The 19834-nt window shown below is 36.9% G+C and overlaps 1 long non-coding RNA gene across 4 annotated transcripts in view; it reads right to left on the bottom strand.

Moving 5' to 3' along the window:
• Positions 1-19834, bottom strand: part of LOC123570889 (uncharacterized) — a 251642-nt gene that overhangs the window by 223495 nt on the left and 8313 nt on the right. The window lies entirely within an intron of this gene.

Raw genomic sequence — 19834 nt, forward strand, 5'->3', positions numbered from 1 at the left:
AAAATTTATTGTGTATCAGCATGAAGCCAATGAATCCAAATGACAGATATGTAGAAACCTAGATAATTATTTCTTCCTGTACCGAATGAATGATATGGCTTAAGAACACACTGTACAGTGAGTATCCTCCCTACTAAGACCATATTAAAATATGATTTGCAGAGTCCTCAATACCTTAAAGTAATAGTGCTGGTACCATTTCACTCTTTTTAACCAGTGATATTTAAAGATAGTCTCTTTCCTTTCCTAACTCTCCCAATATTGAACAACTGTATTTGTGCCCTATCTATCTATCTATCTATCTATCTATCTATCTATCTATCTATCTATCTATCTATCTATGTGACTTTCCCTAGCTCTAAATTGTGAACTTCTCAAAGACAGTGACCATGCCTCAGTACCTGGCACATAATGAACACTAAATCAATGTTAATTGAGCAGGGATATCTTGGGCAGTCTGAGCCTAAACACAATTATTCTGCTAATCTAACCAGTCTTTATTGAGTACAAGCTGTATACAAGATGTGTTGTTAGGCATTAAGATACACACATAAATGTAATATATTCCCATCCTTACGTATTTTACAATCTTTTTGGGAGACAGATAATTGAAGTGGCACCTATAGTACACCAGAGTAAGTGATGGATAAAGTTACTCATAGGGTGGTATGGGGACCCAGATTGTAATACTCATAGTTTTGTTTTAGCACTATCTTTTTGACAGTAGGTGTGGGATGGATTCAGGGAAGAGGAAGGAGGGTGCATGCATGAGAAAGGGTCATAATTTTATCCTGAACCTTTCATTCAGTATTTTCCAAAAGCCTTTTATTTTAACTATCAATGTTTCATGCCATTGCCAAATTTAATACCATGTCTATGATTTTATAACGCTCCTTTTCAGCCCCTACACTGCCTTCCCAAATTTCCCTTCCAAGGCAATAGTTTCAGAGCATCTGCTCTATGGTCACAAGAAAAGGTGCATGATTCCTTAGTCTGTCACTTACTGTTTGTGAGCAACTGGACAAGTTGCAAAATAATTTCCTTGCATATTAAATGTGTTGATTCATACGAAATGATATATATGCCTTCCGTTCACTATACAAAGCAAGAGACAACTTGCTTTTTAATAATAGGGAAACGAATTTTGCATATAGAGAAATAAAATTAGAATTTATAGTCTTATTTGATGCTTTACTTTTTTTGAAAAAGAAATTTGGTATTTAATTCATTTTAACGAAAATCAACTTTTTATAATTTTGCCAAAGTAATACATGCACGTTTTTAAATAAAATAGTACAGAAAGGTGTTTAATACAATCAATAATCTTCTATCCCCAATCATCCCTTGTTTGGTTCACTCCCCAGAAATAATCAATTTGAACATTTTCTGCTTGAAGGTCCTTTTATGGCTGCTGTCCTATTTCTAAATATTATATAATAATGCTTACATTTATTGACTTTAATATTTGTCTGTGGCTTTCTCTATTGATGATAAGCAACTGGCTTATTTACACCATCCCACACCCTCTATTTCTTATCTTGCCAAGTCAGTTTTGTTGTTTTTTATTTTTTACAGTGTTATGTTTAATCGACACATAATTTTACATATTTACGGGGTATAATTTACTTTTTGCATAGTGTATACATTGTGTAATGATCAAATCAGGGTAATTAGCATATCCATTGCATCAAATATTTATCATTTCTTTGTAGTGAGAACATACAAAATCCCCTTTCCTAGCTTTTGTGAAATATATTATTGCTAACTACAATCACTTTTACTGTGCAATGGAACACCAAAACTATTTCCTCCTATCTACTTTATATCTGTTGACCAACCTCATGCCTTCCTTGCTTCTCCCCTACTCTCCTCAGCCTCTGGTAGCCGCTCTTCTGCCTTCTACTTCTATGAGATCAGCATTTTATATTCGACACATAAGTGATAATCATGTAGTATTTGTCTTTCTGTGTCTGTCTTATTTCACTTAACATAATGTCCTCCAAGTTCATTCATGTTAATACAAATGACAGGATTTTATTGCTTTTTAGGGCTGAATAGTATTCCATTGTGTATATATACCACATTTTTTAATCCATTCATCCCTTGATGGACACAGGTTGATTTCATATTTTTGCTATTGGTGCATTAAACATGAAAGTACAGTTATTTCTTTGACATACTGATTTCACTTCCTTTGTACATATATACAGTAGTGGGATTGCTGGATCATATAGTAATTCTATTTTTAATTTTTTTAGGAACCTCAATTTTGTTTTTCATAATGGTTACACTAATTTACGTTCCCACCAATAGTGTGTAAAGTTCTCTTTTCTCCACATCCTTGCCAACACTTCTCTCTTCTATTAAAATAAGTCATTCTAACTAGAGAGAGGCGATATCCCATTGTGGTTTTGATTTGCATTTGCCTGACGATCGGTGCTTCTGAGAGGTTTCCATATACCTGCTTGCTATTTTTATCTCTTCTTTTGAAAAATGTCTATTCAGATATTTTGCTGATTTTAATTGAATTATATTATTTGCTATTGAGTTGTTCGAGATCCTTATAAAATTTTGGATATTAACCCCTTGTCAGATGTATAGTATGCAAATATTTCCTCCCATTCTGTAGACTGTCTCTTCATATTGCTATTTTCTTTGCTGTGCAGAAGTTTTTACAGTTTCAGGTAATGCTATTTGATTCTTTTTTTGCTGTTGTTGTCTGTGCTTTTGAGGTCTTATCCAAAATCGCTTGCCCAGACCAACATCATAGCATTTCTCCTATGTTTTCTTCTAGTAATTTCATAGTTAGTGGGTCTTACCTTTGAATCTTTAATCCATCTTGATTTGATTTCTGTTTATGTGAGACATGGGGGTCTAGTTTTATTCTTCTGCATATGGATACCCAATTTTCTTAACATCATTTTTTGAGAGTACTGTCCTTTCCCCAGTGAGTGCTTTTGGCGTCTTTGTTGAAAGTCAGTTAGCTGTAGATGTACGTGTTTATTTATGGGCTCCCTATCTATTCTGTTTCATTAGTCTGTGTGTTCGTTTTTATGCCAGTACCATGCTGTTTCGATTACCATATTTTGAAGACAGGTAGTGTGATGTCTCCAGCTTTGTTCTTTTTGTTCAATATTGCTTTGACTGTTCAGTCTTCTGTGGTTTTATATGAATTTTAGGATTTTTTTCTATGTCTGTGAATAATGTCATTGTTATTTTGATAGGAATTGCATTGAATTTGTAGATTTCTTTGGGCAGTATGAACATTTCAACAATATTAATTCTACTAATCATGATAGGGTTATATTTCCATTTATTTGTATCCTCTTAAATGTCCTTCATCAATGTTTCATAGTTTTCATTGTAGAGGTCTTTTATCACTTTGGTTGAATTTATTACTAGGTATCTTTTTTGTAGCTATTTCAAGTGGGATTGCTTTCTTGCTTTCCTTTTCAGATAGTTTACTGTTAGTGCATAGAAACACTACACAATTTTGTGTGTTGGTTTCTCATCCTGCATCTTTTAGTGGTGACTCTGGATCCTTAGATGATGGGACACGGCAGTATCTCAAACTCTGAGTCCAGATGCAGCGCCAGGAAGGATCTCGGAATGGTAGAGTGTAGCCTGTGCCGTTGGGGGGCAGGAAGCAGCACAATCATGACTCCACTTCCCAGGTAGAAGGGTGTCTCAAAAGCTCAAGTGTCTAGGGTCCTAGTCTAGTTCCAGGGAAGCAGGGTCCTAGAGTTGTTTTGCCTGTAGGGTGGGGTTTCTCAGCTCAGTCAAAGCTCTGTTTCCCTGGGACATGGGGTACTATGTCAGTTCTGCTCTGGGATGTAGGTCTGTTTGGCTTGGCCAAGGCACTGGTTTCCCAGGAGGTGATGCACCTCTTCAGCTCAGGCCTGGAAGGCATTACTACTTTGGACAGCCAAGACACCATTTCCCTGGGATGCAGGGTGCCGCATCAGCTCAGGCACAGAGGATGGGGAGCAGCAGCAGTAGAGGGGGTAGATAGAATGGCTCTGCCAATGCGCTGTTTCATTGGAAGGCAGTGTACAGCTTTAGGTCAAGCCCTGAGAGGCAAGGCTCAGTAGTGACTGGGAGGGGTAGATGGACCACCTCCACAGTAGCTTGGCCCCATGGGGTAGGGTGTAGCAGTAGTTTGGCTCAGGTATGGCAGACCACCAGGCAAGGGTGGCTCAGTGGCACCTAAGTTTCACTGGTGGAAGGGTGCTGTGGCCACTCACCACTGCAGCAGGACACACTCCAGCAGTAGTTCCAGTTCCAAGATGGTGTAGCCCAATAGGCCACAGCGAGTGGGGCACTGCTGGCTGTTTATCTATGGGGAGCATGGTTGTGTGGACTCCAGGAAGCTCCCTCAGCTGGGCTTAGTGTATGTGGACTGTAGGGGTTTCCTAGTGGTAAGGACCATAGGTGTCTAAGGTATTGATTGGAGCTGCTGAAGTACTCTTGCTTACCTTTTCTCCACAGGGAGAAGTCCCTGCTGGTCCTGAGCTGATTTGGGCTGGTGGATGGGGTGGAGGCCAGGTATTTTCTTTCTTTCTCCATGTAATCATCCTGGGTTTCTGTGTTCTACAGGGTTTCTGCTACTCCTCTGATGCACACTGGTGCTTTCCTTTAGTTATTTTAATCAAAATGTAGTCGTTTGTCTTTTGGGTTATTTTCGCGGGGAGGAACAAACACAAAAGGTTTCTGCTTGACTATCCTGCTGTTGTCTCTCCCCAGTCAGTTTCATAACAGTAATCTCAACTCCTCCACTCATCTTATCCTCCCTGTCAAATATTTTAAACCTCTATTTCTTGTTCCATTACTCTAAATGAATTTCTAAATCACCTTCTCCTTTCTGTATTAGTCAGGGTTCTCCAGAGATATGGAACTAACAGGATGTGTATGTCTGCATACATATACCACACACACACACACACACACACACACACACACACACACACACACATCTTATTGGCTCTATATATGTGATTTATAAGAAACCAGCTCACACAATTATGGAGGCTGGCAACTCCAAGGTCTTTGAAGTGAGTTAGCAAGCTACAGACACAGTAGAGTCAATAGTTTAATTCCAGTTTGAGTTCAAAGGCCTAAGAATCTGAAGAGCTGATGGGATACTTCCAGTTCAAAGGTTGGATGACTCAAGGCCAAGGAAGAACCAAAGGTTCGGTTCAAGTAAGAGGGCAGGAAAAAATTCCTGTATCCTAGTTCAAAGGCTATCAGTGAGGAAAAATTATCTTTACTTGGAGGAGGGTCAGCCTTTTTGTACTATTCAGCCCTTTAACTGATTGGATAAGGCCTGCCAACATTATGGAAGGCAATATGCTTTCCATTTTACAGGTAATTGTTTCATTTCTTGTCTGTTGATTGCTCTACCCCCATGCTTTTCACTATTGTGGCCTTACACATTTCTATTTTATGTACTGTTATTTTAATGAGGTGTCGGGGGGACTAACAAAGACATGTCTGTGTTTAATGTGCCAAAAGCCCAGCTTATTCTATTTTGAAATATCTATTTTATGTTATCTCAGGAACTATTTGATTGAAAAAATATTTCTAGATTTAAACCAAAAAGCCTACTTTAATTTGGGCAGTGCTAACAAATTTGAGTGGAAATAATATGATACTATGAGGCAAAGTCAGTTTAAAAAGTAGTGAGTCATAGAACTTTAATATGAAATATGCTTTGGAGAATACTGACAATATGATTTATAATTTCACTCACTCTCTTGGCTGATTCAAAACAGTGACTACAATAGGTAATGTCCTTTGTTAAATGGCAATAGAATGAAAAAACCAAACTGTGTTTCCTTGCCTCAAGGAATTGATGAAACCAAAATTGATTATGTGAACAAATAATTCCAATTAAATATAGAATGTGACGACTAGCATGTGAAATAAAACAAGAAGATATAGAAGAGTGAGAGAGGCAATGTCCAAGGCAGAAAATTGTTCTTATTCATCTACCATTCTCTAATATTTAATCCAAGGTTTGGCATAGAGATGATGCCCAAAAAAGTATGGATGAATATGTGATTAAAGTGTGGTGAAAAGGATCTAGGAAAGCTTCATGAGAGCAGAATTTGGTCTGAGTGTAGAAGAACTGGCAGAATTTTCATAGATTTTTTCCTAGGTCAAGGTTGCAGAAAACCAAATAATATTGCCAGAATATTTCTAGCAGACTTGGAAAAGCTAGGAAAATATGAGGTTCACTTTAGAAACTAAGTTGAATCCCTTGACTCTTGAAAAGTAGCCCGACATTGGAACATGAAACCAACTGAATGCACAGGTTAGAAATATATACTCTATTTGGTAGACATTTGGCAGAGACTGCTAGTTCTCCTCCATCTATTATAACTTTTTGCTTTTAGTAATAGAATCTCCTAAATTTATGCTGGGATGGGGTCATATGGTTAAGTTCAGGTCAGTGGAGTATGAATGGAAGTATACAAGTTGAGGTTAATTTTGGACATGCTTAGTTTATAATGCGCATGGTGCAATAATCACACTGTCATTTGTCTAAGTTTTGAAACAATTTAATACAATTTATTTACAGATGTTTGAATACCTAAAGTGAGAATTTAAGCCCTAATTTCCCTTTATACTTTTTGGGGGGCGTATGATAATTACAGATACATGAGATTAGCTTACCCTTTAAATCTTTTAGGTAAAATTTTTTCTATCAATATTTGCGTAAAATTCAAACCCACATTCCTTTGTCATTTATGTTATCTTTTGTTCTGCTTTTTATTGATACCTAACAATTGTACATGTTGTGGGATACATGTGATATTTTGATATCTGTGTACAACGTGCAAGAATCATATCAAGGTAATTAGGATAGCCATCACCTCAAACATTTATCATTTTTTTGTGTTGGGAACATTCAATATCCTTTCTTCTAGCTATTTTGAAATGTGCAATAAATTGTTAACTATAGTCACTCTTACTGTGCTATCAAACACTAGAACTTACACTTCCTATGCGTATTTTGTACCCATTCACCCATTCTCTTCATCCTGCTCCACACGCCCTTCCCAGCCTTCAGAGTGAGATTCTTAGCAGGAGACTGCTTTAAACACTGCTGACAAATAAATCTCCCTAAAACTCAGCAACATTCAGCATTTAACAGGATTTCTTTCAGTTTGGTTTTCTTAAAAAATGTTGAGCTGTGTTTCTCATGGTATTGCTCTGCCAAAAATAACTTTGTTCTTTTTATTTGTTAAGGCATAGATTAAACTAACAAAGAGTCCTCTTCAAAACCAATGGCTCAATTAGATGGTATTTTATTCAAATAAGTTAGAAGTATTTTATTCTTTTATATAAAGAAGTCCAGGACAAGTAAACGAATGCTGCTGCATGAGAATATCCAGGAACCCAGGATTGTAGTGTAGCTCAGCTATCCTTAATATCTACCAAAGTACCTGGGGTCATTGCCATTTCCATCCAGTGGGAAAGAAGGAAATCCAAGGCAAGTGGCTTAATCATAGTTGAGATAACACTTAAGCTGCACATATCACTTCTAATCCATGGCATTAAAGAAAATAGACTAGACACGGAAATATGAAACAACTATTATTTAGAGAAGTAGCGCGTTATTAGGTGAAAAGGGCAGTAAAATTTTCAGATAAGCGGACAAATATAAATGTCCATGAGACAAAAAAATTATAGCCTGATTTGGTGTAGTAGCAGTATGTGTAAGAAAAAAAGGGACCAATTAAAGAAATATCTCGTTAGAAGATTTGTTTGTGAAGGAAAAGTGGCAGGTCTCTCTGGAATTTTGAAATTGAACGACTGGAATGATAATGATATTAAAAACTGAGAGACAAAAGTCAGAAATAAGACTTGATTTATGAAGGAAATCAATTAGTACCCTATGATGTTCAATTGAGAGCTCATGAGACATCAAAGTTTATCTTGAGGACAGATCTGACTTTTATAAAGTTCTGTATTTTCTGGCAATCAAAATCAATCAAGGAGAGGTTTCTCCTGCCTCTCCCATTCTGGCTTCTCTGTAAATTAACACATGTAAGGATTGAATATTTGCATTATGTGCCACATCTAGTCTTTATAACCATAACAGAACTATACCATGAATTGCATTTTTGTACAAATGTTTTTAAGAGTTTTCTTTTCCTTCTTCTCTCTAAATAAGCAAATGAAAATTTGTTATCTGATCCTGAGTGAAAATTCTTGTGTCTCAGTCTCCCAGTCTTTGTCTCTGAGAAGAGACAGGAATCAGATCAGGGCCCTTAGGTAGAATGGGCACTGTAGAACCCAGGCTGCCCATTTAAACAAACAGAATGAAATAGAAGACAGAGAAAACAGTGTCTGCCTTATGAGTTAATTTGATTCCTCTTGCTGACTTTGCTGACTGTTAGAATCCCAAGATTCTGGACGTTGGTGACCAGGCTGATTACTCCGCATTTATCTGCCTGAGTGGGGCAATCTCTGAAATCAACTTCTTTTCTGCCTGGTTATTTAGTGTCTGACAGAACTATTCCCTGCCTACTGGACTGCCTATTGATCCCTTTTATTTAAAATCAAAACATTTTATTATTGTAATTTTCAAATACATACATAGAAAGAATAATGAGCCCTATGTATCCATTAATCAACATCAACATTTATCAGTATTAGACCAATCTTTCTTCATTTATCTGCCCCCTTTTAAAGCACATCCCAGACATCATATCATTTTATCCATGAATACTTTAGTATGTGTCTCTGATCAAAACACATACACATACATACATGAATATGAGTGTGAATGCATATATACATGTATATACTTATATATACACACATATGCATATTACATCTAATACATTTAGCAATAATCCCTTAAAACTTACTTCATATTGTATTTGTATTACATTTTCATGATTATTTCAATGATATCTTTTTACAGTTGGTTGGCTTGAACCCAAACAACACCCACATATTAAATTTGGAAGTTAAGTCTCTCATCTCTTCTATTCTCCAACAGTCTTTTGCTCCCTAACCTTACTTTATGCTTTTGTGTCTTTAAGTAAGAAGGCCATACCGTTACTCAAAGTATGTAAGTATATATAGCCAAGCATTTATTTGCTTTTCTGGAATCAAACTCCGTCATACTCAGCTATCTAGTGGCTGAAGAAATATTCCTGCTTGGTTGGATTCTACACATTGTCTCTCTCCAGTAAGGCCTGTCTGACTGCCAGCCAGTCTTGTGGGACAAGTGCTTTCCACACTAGAAGTACTCATTAACCTCCAGGTACTTTTTCTTTGTTTTAACCCAAATGCCAATGGTATTTCTTATAAATATTCTCTTATACAAGGATAAGTGTTATTTGAATACCCTGGTATTTTACTTAATTATTGTAAGACCTTGAACTAACTATTTTGGAAATAAAGTGTAACCATTATATCATTGAAAGAAGGTCAATATTAACAAAAAGGAGTTTTCATGAACAGAGACATCACATCAAATAATAAAAAAGCATCACATATTTATTGGCATTGGAAACTAGATCATCAGATCTAATTTATTCCTTAAAGTTTTTGTTTTTCCTACCAAAATGCAGTATAATAAACTCAAACAGGTTACATATTAGTATTCCAAATTATATCACTGCAGAAGATGGTGAGCTTTCAAGATACACATCTATTTAATAGATATAGACCTCAACTCCCCCTCCCCGCCACCAGAGACAGGTTCCTGCTCTGTTGCCCAGGCTGGAGTGCAGTGGCACTATCACAGCCCACTGTAACCTTGAGCTCATGGGCTGTAGCTAGTAATACAGGCCACTTTTAATTGTGGATCTTTATTTTATACAAGTCACTGCTTCATTTCTTTTCATTTCTGCAAGAAAAGTATGTTTTCATTTGTTTCTCATCACCTTTACAACCTCTGGTAATGACATAATCAGGATGTTAGCAAGGTGTTTAAAATATTTTCAAAGACTGCAGCTATGCAATTATAACAAAAGCAATCTTAGCTTGAAAAAAATGACATATTTAATTCCAAATATAATTAATGTAGTGATTAAGCAAAAATAATAAAATGTCTAGATTCTACTAAATTTAAGAATCCTGATGTGATCTGGCTGTGTCCCCACCCAAATCTCCTCTCAAATTTTAGTCCCCATAATTCCCATGTGTCATGGGAGGGACATGGTGGGAGGTAAATGAATCATCGGGGCAGGTTTTTTCCCATGCTATTCTCATGATAGTGAATAAGTCTCACAAGATCTGATGGTTTTATAAAGGGGAGCTCCCCTACACAGGCTCTTTTGCCTGCTGCCATATAAGACACGACTCTGCTCGACATTTGCCTTCAGCTGGGATCGTGAGGCCTCCCCAGCCATGTGGAACTGTGAATCAATTAAACATTTTCCTTTATTTTTATAAATGACCCAGTGTCAGGTATGCCTTTATTAGCAGTGTGAGAACAGACTAATACAAGTCCCTGGTCCAGTGATGATACAGTTAGTTTCAAGAGCACTGACAGGGCAGTATTGTAACTTCTGTGTGTCTAAGTGTATGTCTAACAATAAGCATTGTTATTTCTAGGTGAAATAGGAACTGCTAAATCAAATAACACCATAAGCAGCAGAGCTTGTGTTAAAAGAGAAAAAAAAAAAAGTTGTTTTTAGATGGAAAGTTTTAAATTAGCACTGAGAGATTATTTATACCTTTAAAATATAACTCTTATGAGACAAATTTTCAGTGTCACTTGAATTCATTATCTTACATAGAATACTAACAAAATGACATCTTAAATCAGAGAGAAAAGCTTATAAATTCAAGAAGCCTAATTGAAATAATAGAGAGATTGACATATTTCAGAAACATTAACTAAGGGAGAATTACAGTGACTCCTAAAGCTAGAAAAAGAATATTAGTTTAGAAGTTACATTTTTAAACTTTTATTTTAGGTTCAGGGGTATATGTGCAGGTTTGTTATACAGGTAAACTTGTGTCATGAGGGTTTGTTGTACAGATTATTTTGTCACCCAGGCACTAAGCCTAGTACCCAATTGTTATTTTTTCTGCTCCTCTCTCTTCTCACACCCTCCACCTTCAAGTAGGCCCCAGTGTCTGTTGTTACCCTCTTTGTGTCCATCAGCTCTCATCATTTAGCTCCCACTTATAAGTGAGAACATGTGGAATTTGGTTTTCTGTTCCTATACTAGTTTGCTAAGGATAATGGTCTCCAGCTACATCCATGTCCCTGCAAAAGAAATGGTCTCATTCTTTTTTATGGCTGCATATTCTATTTTTTTGTGTCCTCATCAACTTACTCTATCAATGTTTTATAGCTTTCATTGTAGAGATCTTTTACTTCTTTGGTTAAATTTATTCCTAAGTATTTTATGTTATTTGTACCTATTGTAAATTACTGTCTTGATTTCTTTTTCAGATTGTTTGCTGATGGCATATAGAAATGCTACTGATTTTTATGTTGATTTTGCATCCTGCAACTTTACTGAAGTTGTTTATCAGTTCTAGTTGTGATTTTGGTGGGGTCTTTAGGTTTTTCCAAATATAAGATCACATTATCTACAAATGAGAATAATTTGACTTTTTCTTTTCCAATTTGGATGCCCTAAAGGTATTCTGTTTTTAATTTCAAGTTCCACTTGTTCATTGTTGGTACATAAGACAGTAATTAACTTTTGTATATTAACTTTATATTATGCAAGCTTGCTATAATTGCTTATTAGTTCCAGGAATTGTTTTTACCAATAAATATTTAAGTTACACTAATGCATAGATTGGAAGATGTCATGTGTATGTGTGTGATGAATACATAGGGAAAAACTGCTTATTCTATGTCAGGTGGACTATAATTGAAAGTCTTCAAACTTCTGCTTCTCTTCATTTGATTTGTGGATATTTCCATATTGTCCTCTTGCTCAAGGTTATTAAACATTTTTTAATTGTACAATTTATGTAATTGCTAAGCACTGCAAAGGTAAAAATAGATTCTATCTACCCAGTGGTTCAAACTGTTAGAATTTTATGTCTTTCCATTCAATGCTGTCATCTTTACTGTATATACATTTATTGAGTTAGCACTCCCTTTTGATCTCAACAACACATCAAAGTACTGCTCTAAATTATTATATCAATTTCCAAACAATTGTTTCCAGGGGTTGGATAACATTCTGTTGAGTTTCATTAAGTATACTTCTATTGTTAGACATTTAAGTAGTTTCCATTTTCCCATTCTTTAAATAAACTTATGAAGGTTATCTTAATGCATTAAAGTTTTACATATATCAAATTTTGCCTTAAGATAGAATATAGTAGGTATTGAATATGTTAGAGAAAAAACCGAAATACCCAAGTGTTCCCTCTGGATAAGGCCCTGCATTTCAGTGTTTTGTTTTTTTCCTCCATCCCCATTGTCATTATTTCCAGCCATAACAATTGTTATTTTAGTGTCCTCACCTAAGGGAAGAAACTCTTCCAAACTGAGCTCTGGCTAGGCTGTAGCTTTCTCTCATGTTCACTCTTAAGAACTATCTTTGATTACATTTCACTTTTTGAGGCAGCATGCTTTGGTGAGAAGAGCATGAATCAGCTTGTCATTTTCTTTTGTGTTGTGCACAGTCTCTGTTTTCTCATCTCTAAAATGAGAACAGCATCTATCCATAAGGATTGCTGTGGCACTTAACAAATAATAACATCTATGCCTTCACCCAGCATACATAATGCTAGATATATCCACAGCTCTCATAAAATGTAACTTGAATTGTATTCAAGGGCTAATTTATTAAACAGATACTTTCTAGACCTTTTAGAGCAGTGCTGCGTGAGAGAACTTCCTATTGTGATGGAAATGATCTACACTGTCCAATATGGTAGCCACCAACCACATGTGAATATTGAGCACTTGAAATGTGATCACTACGGCTGAAGAACTGAATTTTTAATTATATTTAATTAATTTAAAGTTAACTAGCCATACCTGGCTAGTAGCTATTTCAATTGACCAACACAATTCTAGAGGATATGTCCTTGTTTTTGTTGTCTAAACAATGGATACCGGTATAATGATGGAATTTCTGCATAGGTAAATCCACAGCTACCCCATGAAAGCTGATGAAGGAAATGCTCTGGGACTGAGAGGACTATGTGAAACATTTCAATCATGGCTCTTTAGGCAGTTATCTACTTTTTCTCCACATAAAGCTGGTGCTGGCCTTATAAGTACAGCTACCAGGAAAACTTGATTGTGTTAGAGTCACACACAATGTATTCCTCCAAACAAGGTAATTGTCTGGAAAAAAGTTAAATAATGCATGAATGGTTTATTAAAAAATCATAACTAAATATCTGAATGAACCAATTTTGTCCTGTTGAATATAAAGCCACATTTTTAGAAAATGAAAAACACAACAAATCTTAGCAATAATAAGCTATGATAAACTGTTTGAATTCTCAGTGATAAACCATCTTGCTTGCTCAGTGGGGCATTCTCTTGAAGCAAAATTGATGGGTGAGATTTAATTTACATCATGCAAAATATAATAATAGGAGCAATGTTTGAACTTAATTGCTAAGAAAGTGAATAAATAATGGATTAAAATGTTAACATGTGATTCTACTGTATTTAATGTTTGCCTGCCTAAAATAAGTCAATTTTAAATTCGTAATATTTAGTAATATTTAGTAATATTAAATTAGTAATATTACTAACCGCACTGCATTTATAAATGTTGAAAATATTCCACTAAATTTCAGTGGTATAGTTATTATAGTACTATCAATATGTACTTGCGATTTATAGAGGTATAGGAAAAACCAGCCACTACATTTTACATAATTGATATATAGGGGTTATTGACTTTGTTTTGTAGAATTTGTGTATATAACAAACCTTTGTTAAATACATGTGAACCTCTGATAATGTGTTTTAAGTGATTAATTCTAAACCTATTGATCTAAGATATCATAATATGGATTATCAAAGAAAGGAAAAATATACCTAATAATCACACTTTTGATAGTATTTTAAATTTAGTAATGCATCATAAAAATTTCAGAACAATGACAGGACATGGTCCTCATTCAGGTGTTTATTTTCCTTATTACAGTTGTCTTAATTTGCTGATACTTTTTAAAGAATCTATTAGAAAGTCAACCTGGTTTTATAGAAAAGCAATAAATAAGAACTCAACAGCTCGAAGTTTTACCCTCAGTGGTAGACAGTCATAGCATTTAAAGTCAAACTGATTCACATGCTGATTTCAAAATTAAAAATGAGATAACATATATAAAGAACTTGCCATCTTTCCTTGACAATAGTAAGGCACCAAAGACAGTTGTTATTGCTTTAGTAACAGTAGTAATGATAGAGGTAGATTACTTTTTCTAATTAGATTCTTTGAAAAGTGCTGTCAAAAATTATGCTAGATCAACTTGATATTCATATAAAAAATCAACTATTACCTCACACTAAACAAACAAACAAATTAACTTATAAAAGATCAGAAACCTAAAGGTAAATTCTACAACCATAAATCTTATAGAAGGAAACATGCATATATCCTTACAAACTTGAGGTACTCAAAGCTTTCTTAGGACACAAAAAGCATGAATAATAAAAGAAAAAATTGCTAAACTGGATATCATCAAGACATAGACCTATCATAGAGACTGTCACAGAGCTTGATTTACTGTAACTAATGGGGATAATGGGGCCTCAAATAATAGGTTAGGTGGCTATAGATTGTCCCATTAATCTCTTTCTTGGAAGTTTCCTCTCAGAAGAGAAGACATGGGGATTATCAAAGAGCTGCTCCCCGAACATCTGTACAAAAGTGGATCTGTATGATACGAAAGGTAGACTGTGGCAGCCATGGAGGTGTGCCTAAACCCCACATTTCTAGGGAGTCTAAGCCTCTAGTAATCATACCCTTCTCAGGCTGGGGTTGTGAAAGTCTTGGTCAGAAAAAGAGGTCGTCATCCCTTGGTATCCATGGGGGATTGAGTCCAACAACCCCATGGATACTAAAATCCACACTTTCTCAAGTTCTTGATATAAAATGGTGTCACTATTCACAATAGCAAAGGCAAGGAATCAACCTAGGTGCCCATCAGTGGTGGATTGGATAAAGAAAATATGGTACATAAATACCATGGAATACTATACAGCCATAAAAAAGAACAAAATCATGTCCTTTGCAGCAACATGGATGCAGCTAGAGGCCATTATCCTAAGAAAATCAATGCAGAAACAAAAAATCAAAGTCTGCATGTCTCACTTTCAAGTGGGAGCTAAACAATGGATGCTCATGGACATAAAGATGGCAAAAAGAAACACTGGGAACTACTAGTTGTGGGGGAAGGATGGGGGACAAGGGTTGGAAAAGTATTGGGTATTATACTTAGTACCTGGGTGACACGGTTTGGATGTGTGTCCTCTCCAAATCTCATGCTGAAATGTGATCCGCAATGTTGGAGGTAGGGCCTAAGTGGGAGGTATTAGATCATGGGGACAGATCCCTCATGAATGGCTTAGCACCATCCCCTTGGTGATGAGTGAGTTCTTACTCAGTTAGTTCATGTGAGATCTGGTTGTTTAAAAAAGTCTGGGACTTCCTCCTTCTCTCTCTTACTTTCTCTCTCACCATGTAATATGCCAGCTCCCCGCTAAACTTCCACTGTGCTTTTAAGCTTCCTGAGGCTTCATCAGAAACCAAACAGACAGCACCACATATCCTATACACCCTACAGAACTGTGAGCCCATTAAACCTCTTTTCTTCATAAATTACCTAGTCTCAGGTATTTCTTTATAGCAATGCAAGAATGGACTAATACATTAGGTAACAGGATCAGTGATACCCCAAACCTCAGCATCACACAATATACCAAGGTAACAAACCTGCACATGCATTCCCTAAATTTAAAATAAAGGTTTAAATTATAAAAAAAGGTGTAGTATTTTCACATACCTTAGTACATCTTCTTATATACTTTAAATCATGTCTAAATTACTTATAATACCTAATACGATGTAAATGTATAAATGCTATGTAAATAGTTGTTATACAGTATTGTTCAGGGAATAATGAAAAGCAAATAAGTCTGTACATGTTAAGTACCAATGCAACCATCCTTTTTTTCTTGAATATTTTTTAATCCCTAGTTGGTAGAATCCACAAATGTGGAACTCACAAATATGGAGGACTGCTTGTATTTGTAAAGTGCAAAAGAGTTCTTTTGGTTTGTATAACATTCCTTTGGTAAGACCCTTCCTTTTCTCATTATCTCTCTGTAAGATGTCAATACAACTTAGTGATAACCAGCCAACTCCATTGTGCTTGTATGCATTTTCTTCCCATACCTTTAAAATGCCTAAATGATCATACCAGCAAGAGTGTTCTGTTCAACCCAACATTCTCCCAGTTCAACACAGATGACCATTTTTAACAAGCTTGCTGATATGCACTGAAATGTCACATGCCAAAGGGGTATGAGCGGGACATTATCAACATCTGCTACATACTACCAACATATAATACTGAATAGATGTTGGAGCTTTAAAACTGAATTATTGAATGACTGCGTAGGCTTGGAAGAGAACTTTCATATTTGTTGGACGGATTATTTGAGTTCCCATGCTGAATGGACTTTAGTGTTTTTTCTTGTTGTTGTTGTTGTTGTTTTGTCAATCTGACTTTCAAGCTGAATGATGGCTATAGACATGGAACTCTTGGCCCTGAATCTCCTGTGGTTTTCTAGTTCTCAGTCACCCTCACATGTACCTCACTTAAAAAAAAAGTACCTTGAAGAAAATTGTACCTGTGTGTCCCTAAACTTCTGGAATTCTCCAAAGAATATGAAATAAAATGTTCACCATTTTATGATAGTAATAATCAGAATAGAAGGTTACATTCTATCAGTGATCATAGTAAGTGCAAGCTATTTTAGGAGAAAACTATGAGAACAAACAAAGTAAGCATTTTTGGTAATTTCTTCTATGGATTTTTCAAGAGAGAGGCTAAATTATACCTTGACTAACTATTGAATATTTAAAAACTGCAGGGTTCTTTCAGTGCACATTCACACTACCTTGTCATCATGCTGACAAAATTTGCAAAACAAGTACTGCTCAAGAGGATTTTGCATTACTGAGAGAAAAAGGTAACCCATAATACAAATCATTAAACTGCAAGAGAAGCAGGTCTGTTGTTAATACTTACAAAATTGATTTGTACTGCTTGATATCCTAGAGGCAACAGAGAAACTTTGTAGCACTTAGCTACAAAATAAACCCTTTATCTTGCTGTCCTGTATATTTTCTTCTCTATGGCTCATAGAGATCTGAATAGTGGGTCTTCATATTTCTGCAGCATATAGATATCTTAGAAGAGGCCATACAACATTCAACAAATATTATCTATTGTTAATAAAAATTGATTGTATCCATTTTCAACCTTACAAAATTAACAAGAGCGCCCCAGAATTGTGCTCACAGTGGATTAAATAATAAAGCAGTGAATCAGATTGTGGGTATTAAGAAAATTACCATGCTTGAAGCTACTATGGGGACCTCCAATGTCTACACAAATGTGTCTTTAGAAATAGCTTTAGTTGTAAAAGCTCCAGGGCAAATGGCAGCCCCAATGCCTTTCTTTCAACATTTCTTCCCCCACCCTCAAAAATTTGATCTTTAATAAACCATTATATCTACTATAGCTCACTTTCATCTTAATTATATCATTTTTAGTTTTATAAATAGCCATATGTCTCTCCAAATGAGAAGGATACAAAGTGCTATGGTTTTAATGTGTTCCTCAAAGTACATGTGTTGGGAACTAGCTCCGCAGTGTGGTAGTGTTGGGAGGTGAGACCTAATAAAAGGTGTTTGGGTCATGAGGGCACAACTCTTATGAGTGGATTAATGTCATTATCATGGGAGTGGGTTTATTATCATAGGAGTGGGTTGCTTCTAAAAGGATTAGTTTGGCCTCTTCTTGTTCTCGCTCTCTCAAACTCTGTTTGCTCTTCCATTTTCCATCATGGAATGATGAAGCAAGAGAGCCCTTACATGATACCAGTACCTTGTTCTTAGACTAGCCGGTCTCTAAAGCCATAAGTCAATAAATTTCAGTTATTTAAAAAGTATCCAGTCTGTGGGATTATGGCAACACAAAATGAACTAAGGCGCAAGACTACCTCATCCATTATGACCCCATCCACATAGGTTAAAGAGAATAATCAAAGAAGTGCTGGCCAAACAAGAACTCTCTCCATTGCCATTTCTCTGAAAGTCCCAATGGCTGCATCAGACTCAGTATTTTGGTTCATCATGTTCCTTTAGCAGCCTCATATAACCTGTACTCTGATAGTCAAGAATGGAGGTTCTGGATACAAGCAGGCCTGATTCAAACCCTCACTCTGCTAAGCTTACCATCTGACTGACCACGAGTACACGATATAAGTTCTCTCAGTTTCAGTATCTTAATCAACAAAATCTAAACAATACTGCACAGTGTTAATAATAGGGCTGGTGTGAAGATAAAGTGAGATAATTACGGTAATGTTTGGCTTATCTTAAATTCTAAAACTGTTACCTAATTTTTAAAACATTAAGCTCTTCCTATTGTTTTCTGGTGTGTGCTTCCTCCACAGAGAAGAGCCAGAATAGTAAGTAGACACATTTTGACCAGATGGTCTAGGAGAGAACACTTGGATTCACCAGAGAAGAGATGGGAAGCCCTGGAAGTACATAAGGACAGGGTTCAAGGCAGCTTGCCCTGCTGGGAACTGGCTAAGACCTCAGAGTGGCTCCTGGACACAGGGAAACAGCAAGAGAGAAATACCCAGGGCTCTGAAACAGGCTTTTATGATCTTGGCTGTGGAAGAAACCCTTGACCCACAAGGGCCTTGTGCCTGACATCTGGAGCTGCATAAAGATTGCACAGAGATGTTGCTCCAGAAAGGGAACCCATACAGAATCCCACACACATCCAAGCCTGGAGCAGCCTCAGCTGGGAGCCATTCTGAGAGCCCAGATGCCAGGGGTTTATGGACATGGCTGCAGCCACTGAAGTGCTACAAGGAAGGACAGGGGAAAACAGGCTCGCTATTCACGCTTGGGAGAGTATTGCTGCTCTGCCAGGAGCTGCTGTTGAGACTGAGATGTGAGTGGACCACACTCCCCACACTTTCTTGCTCAAGCTGCTTGCCCAGGTGGTGTCCTACCCTCCCTGGCCCCAGGCTCAAGGTACCATTTTGAGAGTTTAACTCGAGCCTGCACTCTGCCTTTGGCTTAAGCTTTGATGTAGCTGCGGAGGGAGAGGGAGACCAGGCCATCCTATGCACATCTAGGACAATACCCACTGCTCTGCAACAGGCTGCTGTCAGACTGAGATGCAAACCACACTCTCCACAGCTTTTTGCCCACATTGCTTGCTTGAGAGGGGATCCACCCTCTGTAGTTACAAGCCCACAGCTGGCAACATTTTGAGAGTTCAGAGGCATTGTTTGGTGACATGGCATTGTAGTCTGGGGCCAGAGATTGGCGTGCTTCCTCTGGAATGGGGGGAGAGTCCCCACAGCCAGAATTGAACAGTGAGTGTGGAGAATGCCTCAGCACTAGGTGCTGGAATTAGGCAGTCTCGCATCACAGTACTGGAGAGTGATGGGAGTTGCTGAAGCTGAAGTTTCTCCCGGGCAACCAGACTAGAAACCAGGGACAGCTTTGCAACTCAGAACCATTCTGTGTGTGTCATTGCTGGATGCCCCAGCTGGTTCCCTTGGTCAGCTGGGGGACAGTGCCCCATTAGCTCTGAGGAGTGGAAGGGAGGT

Source organism: Macaca fascicularis, chromosome X, assembly GCF_037993035.2.
Source record: "Macaca fascicularis isolate 582-1 chromosome X, T2T-MFA8v1.1".
NCBI classification, from domain to species: domain Eukaryota; kingdom Metazoa; phylum Chordata; class Mammalia; order Primates; family Cercopithecidae; genus Macaca; species Macaca fascicularis.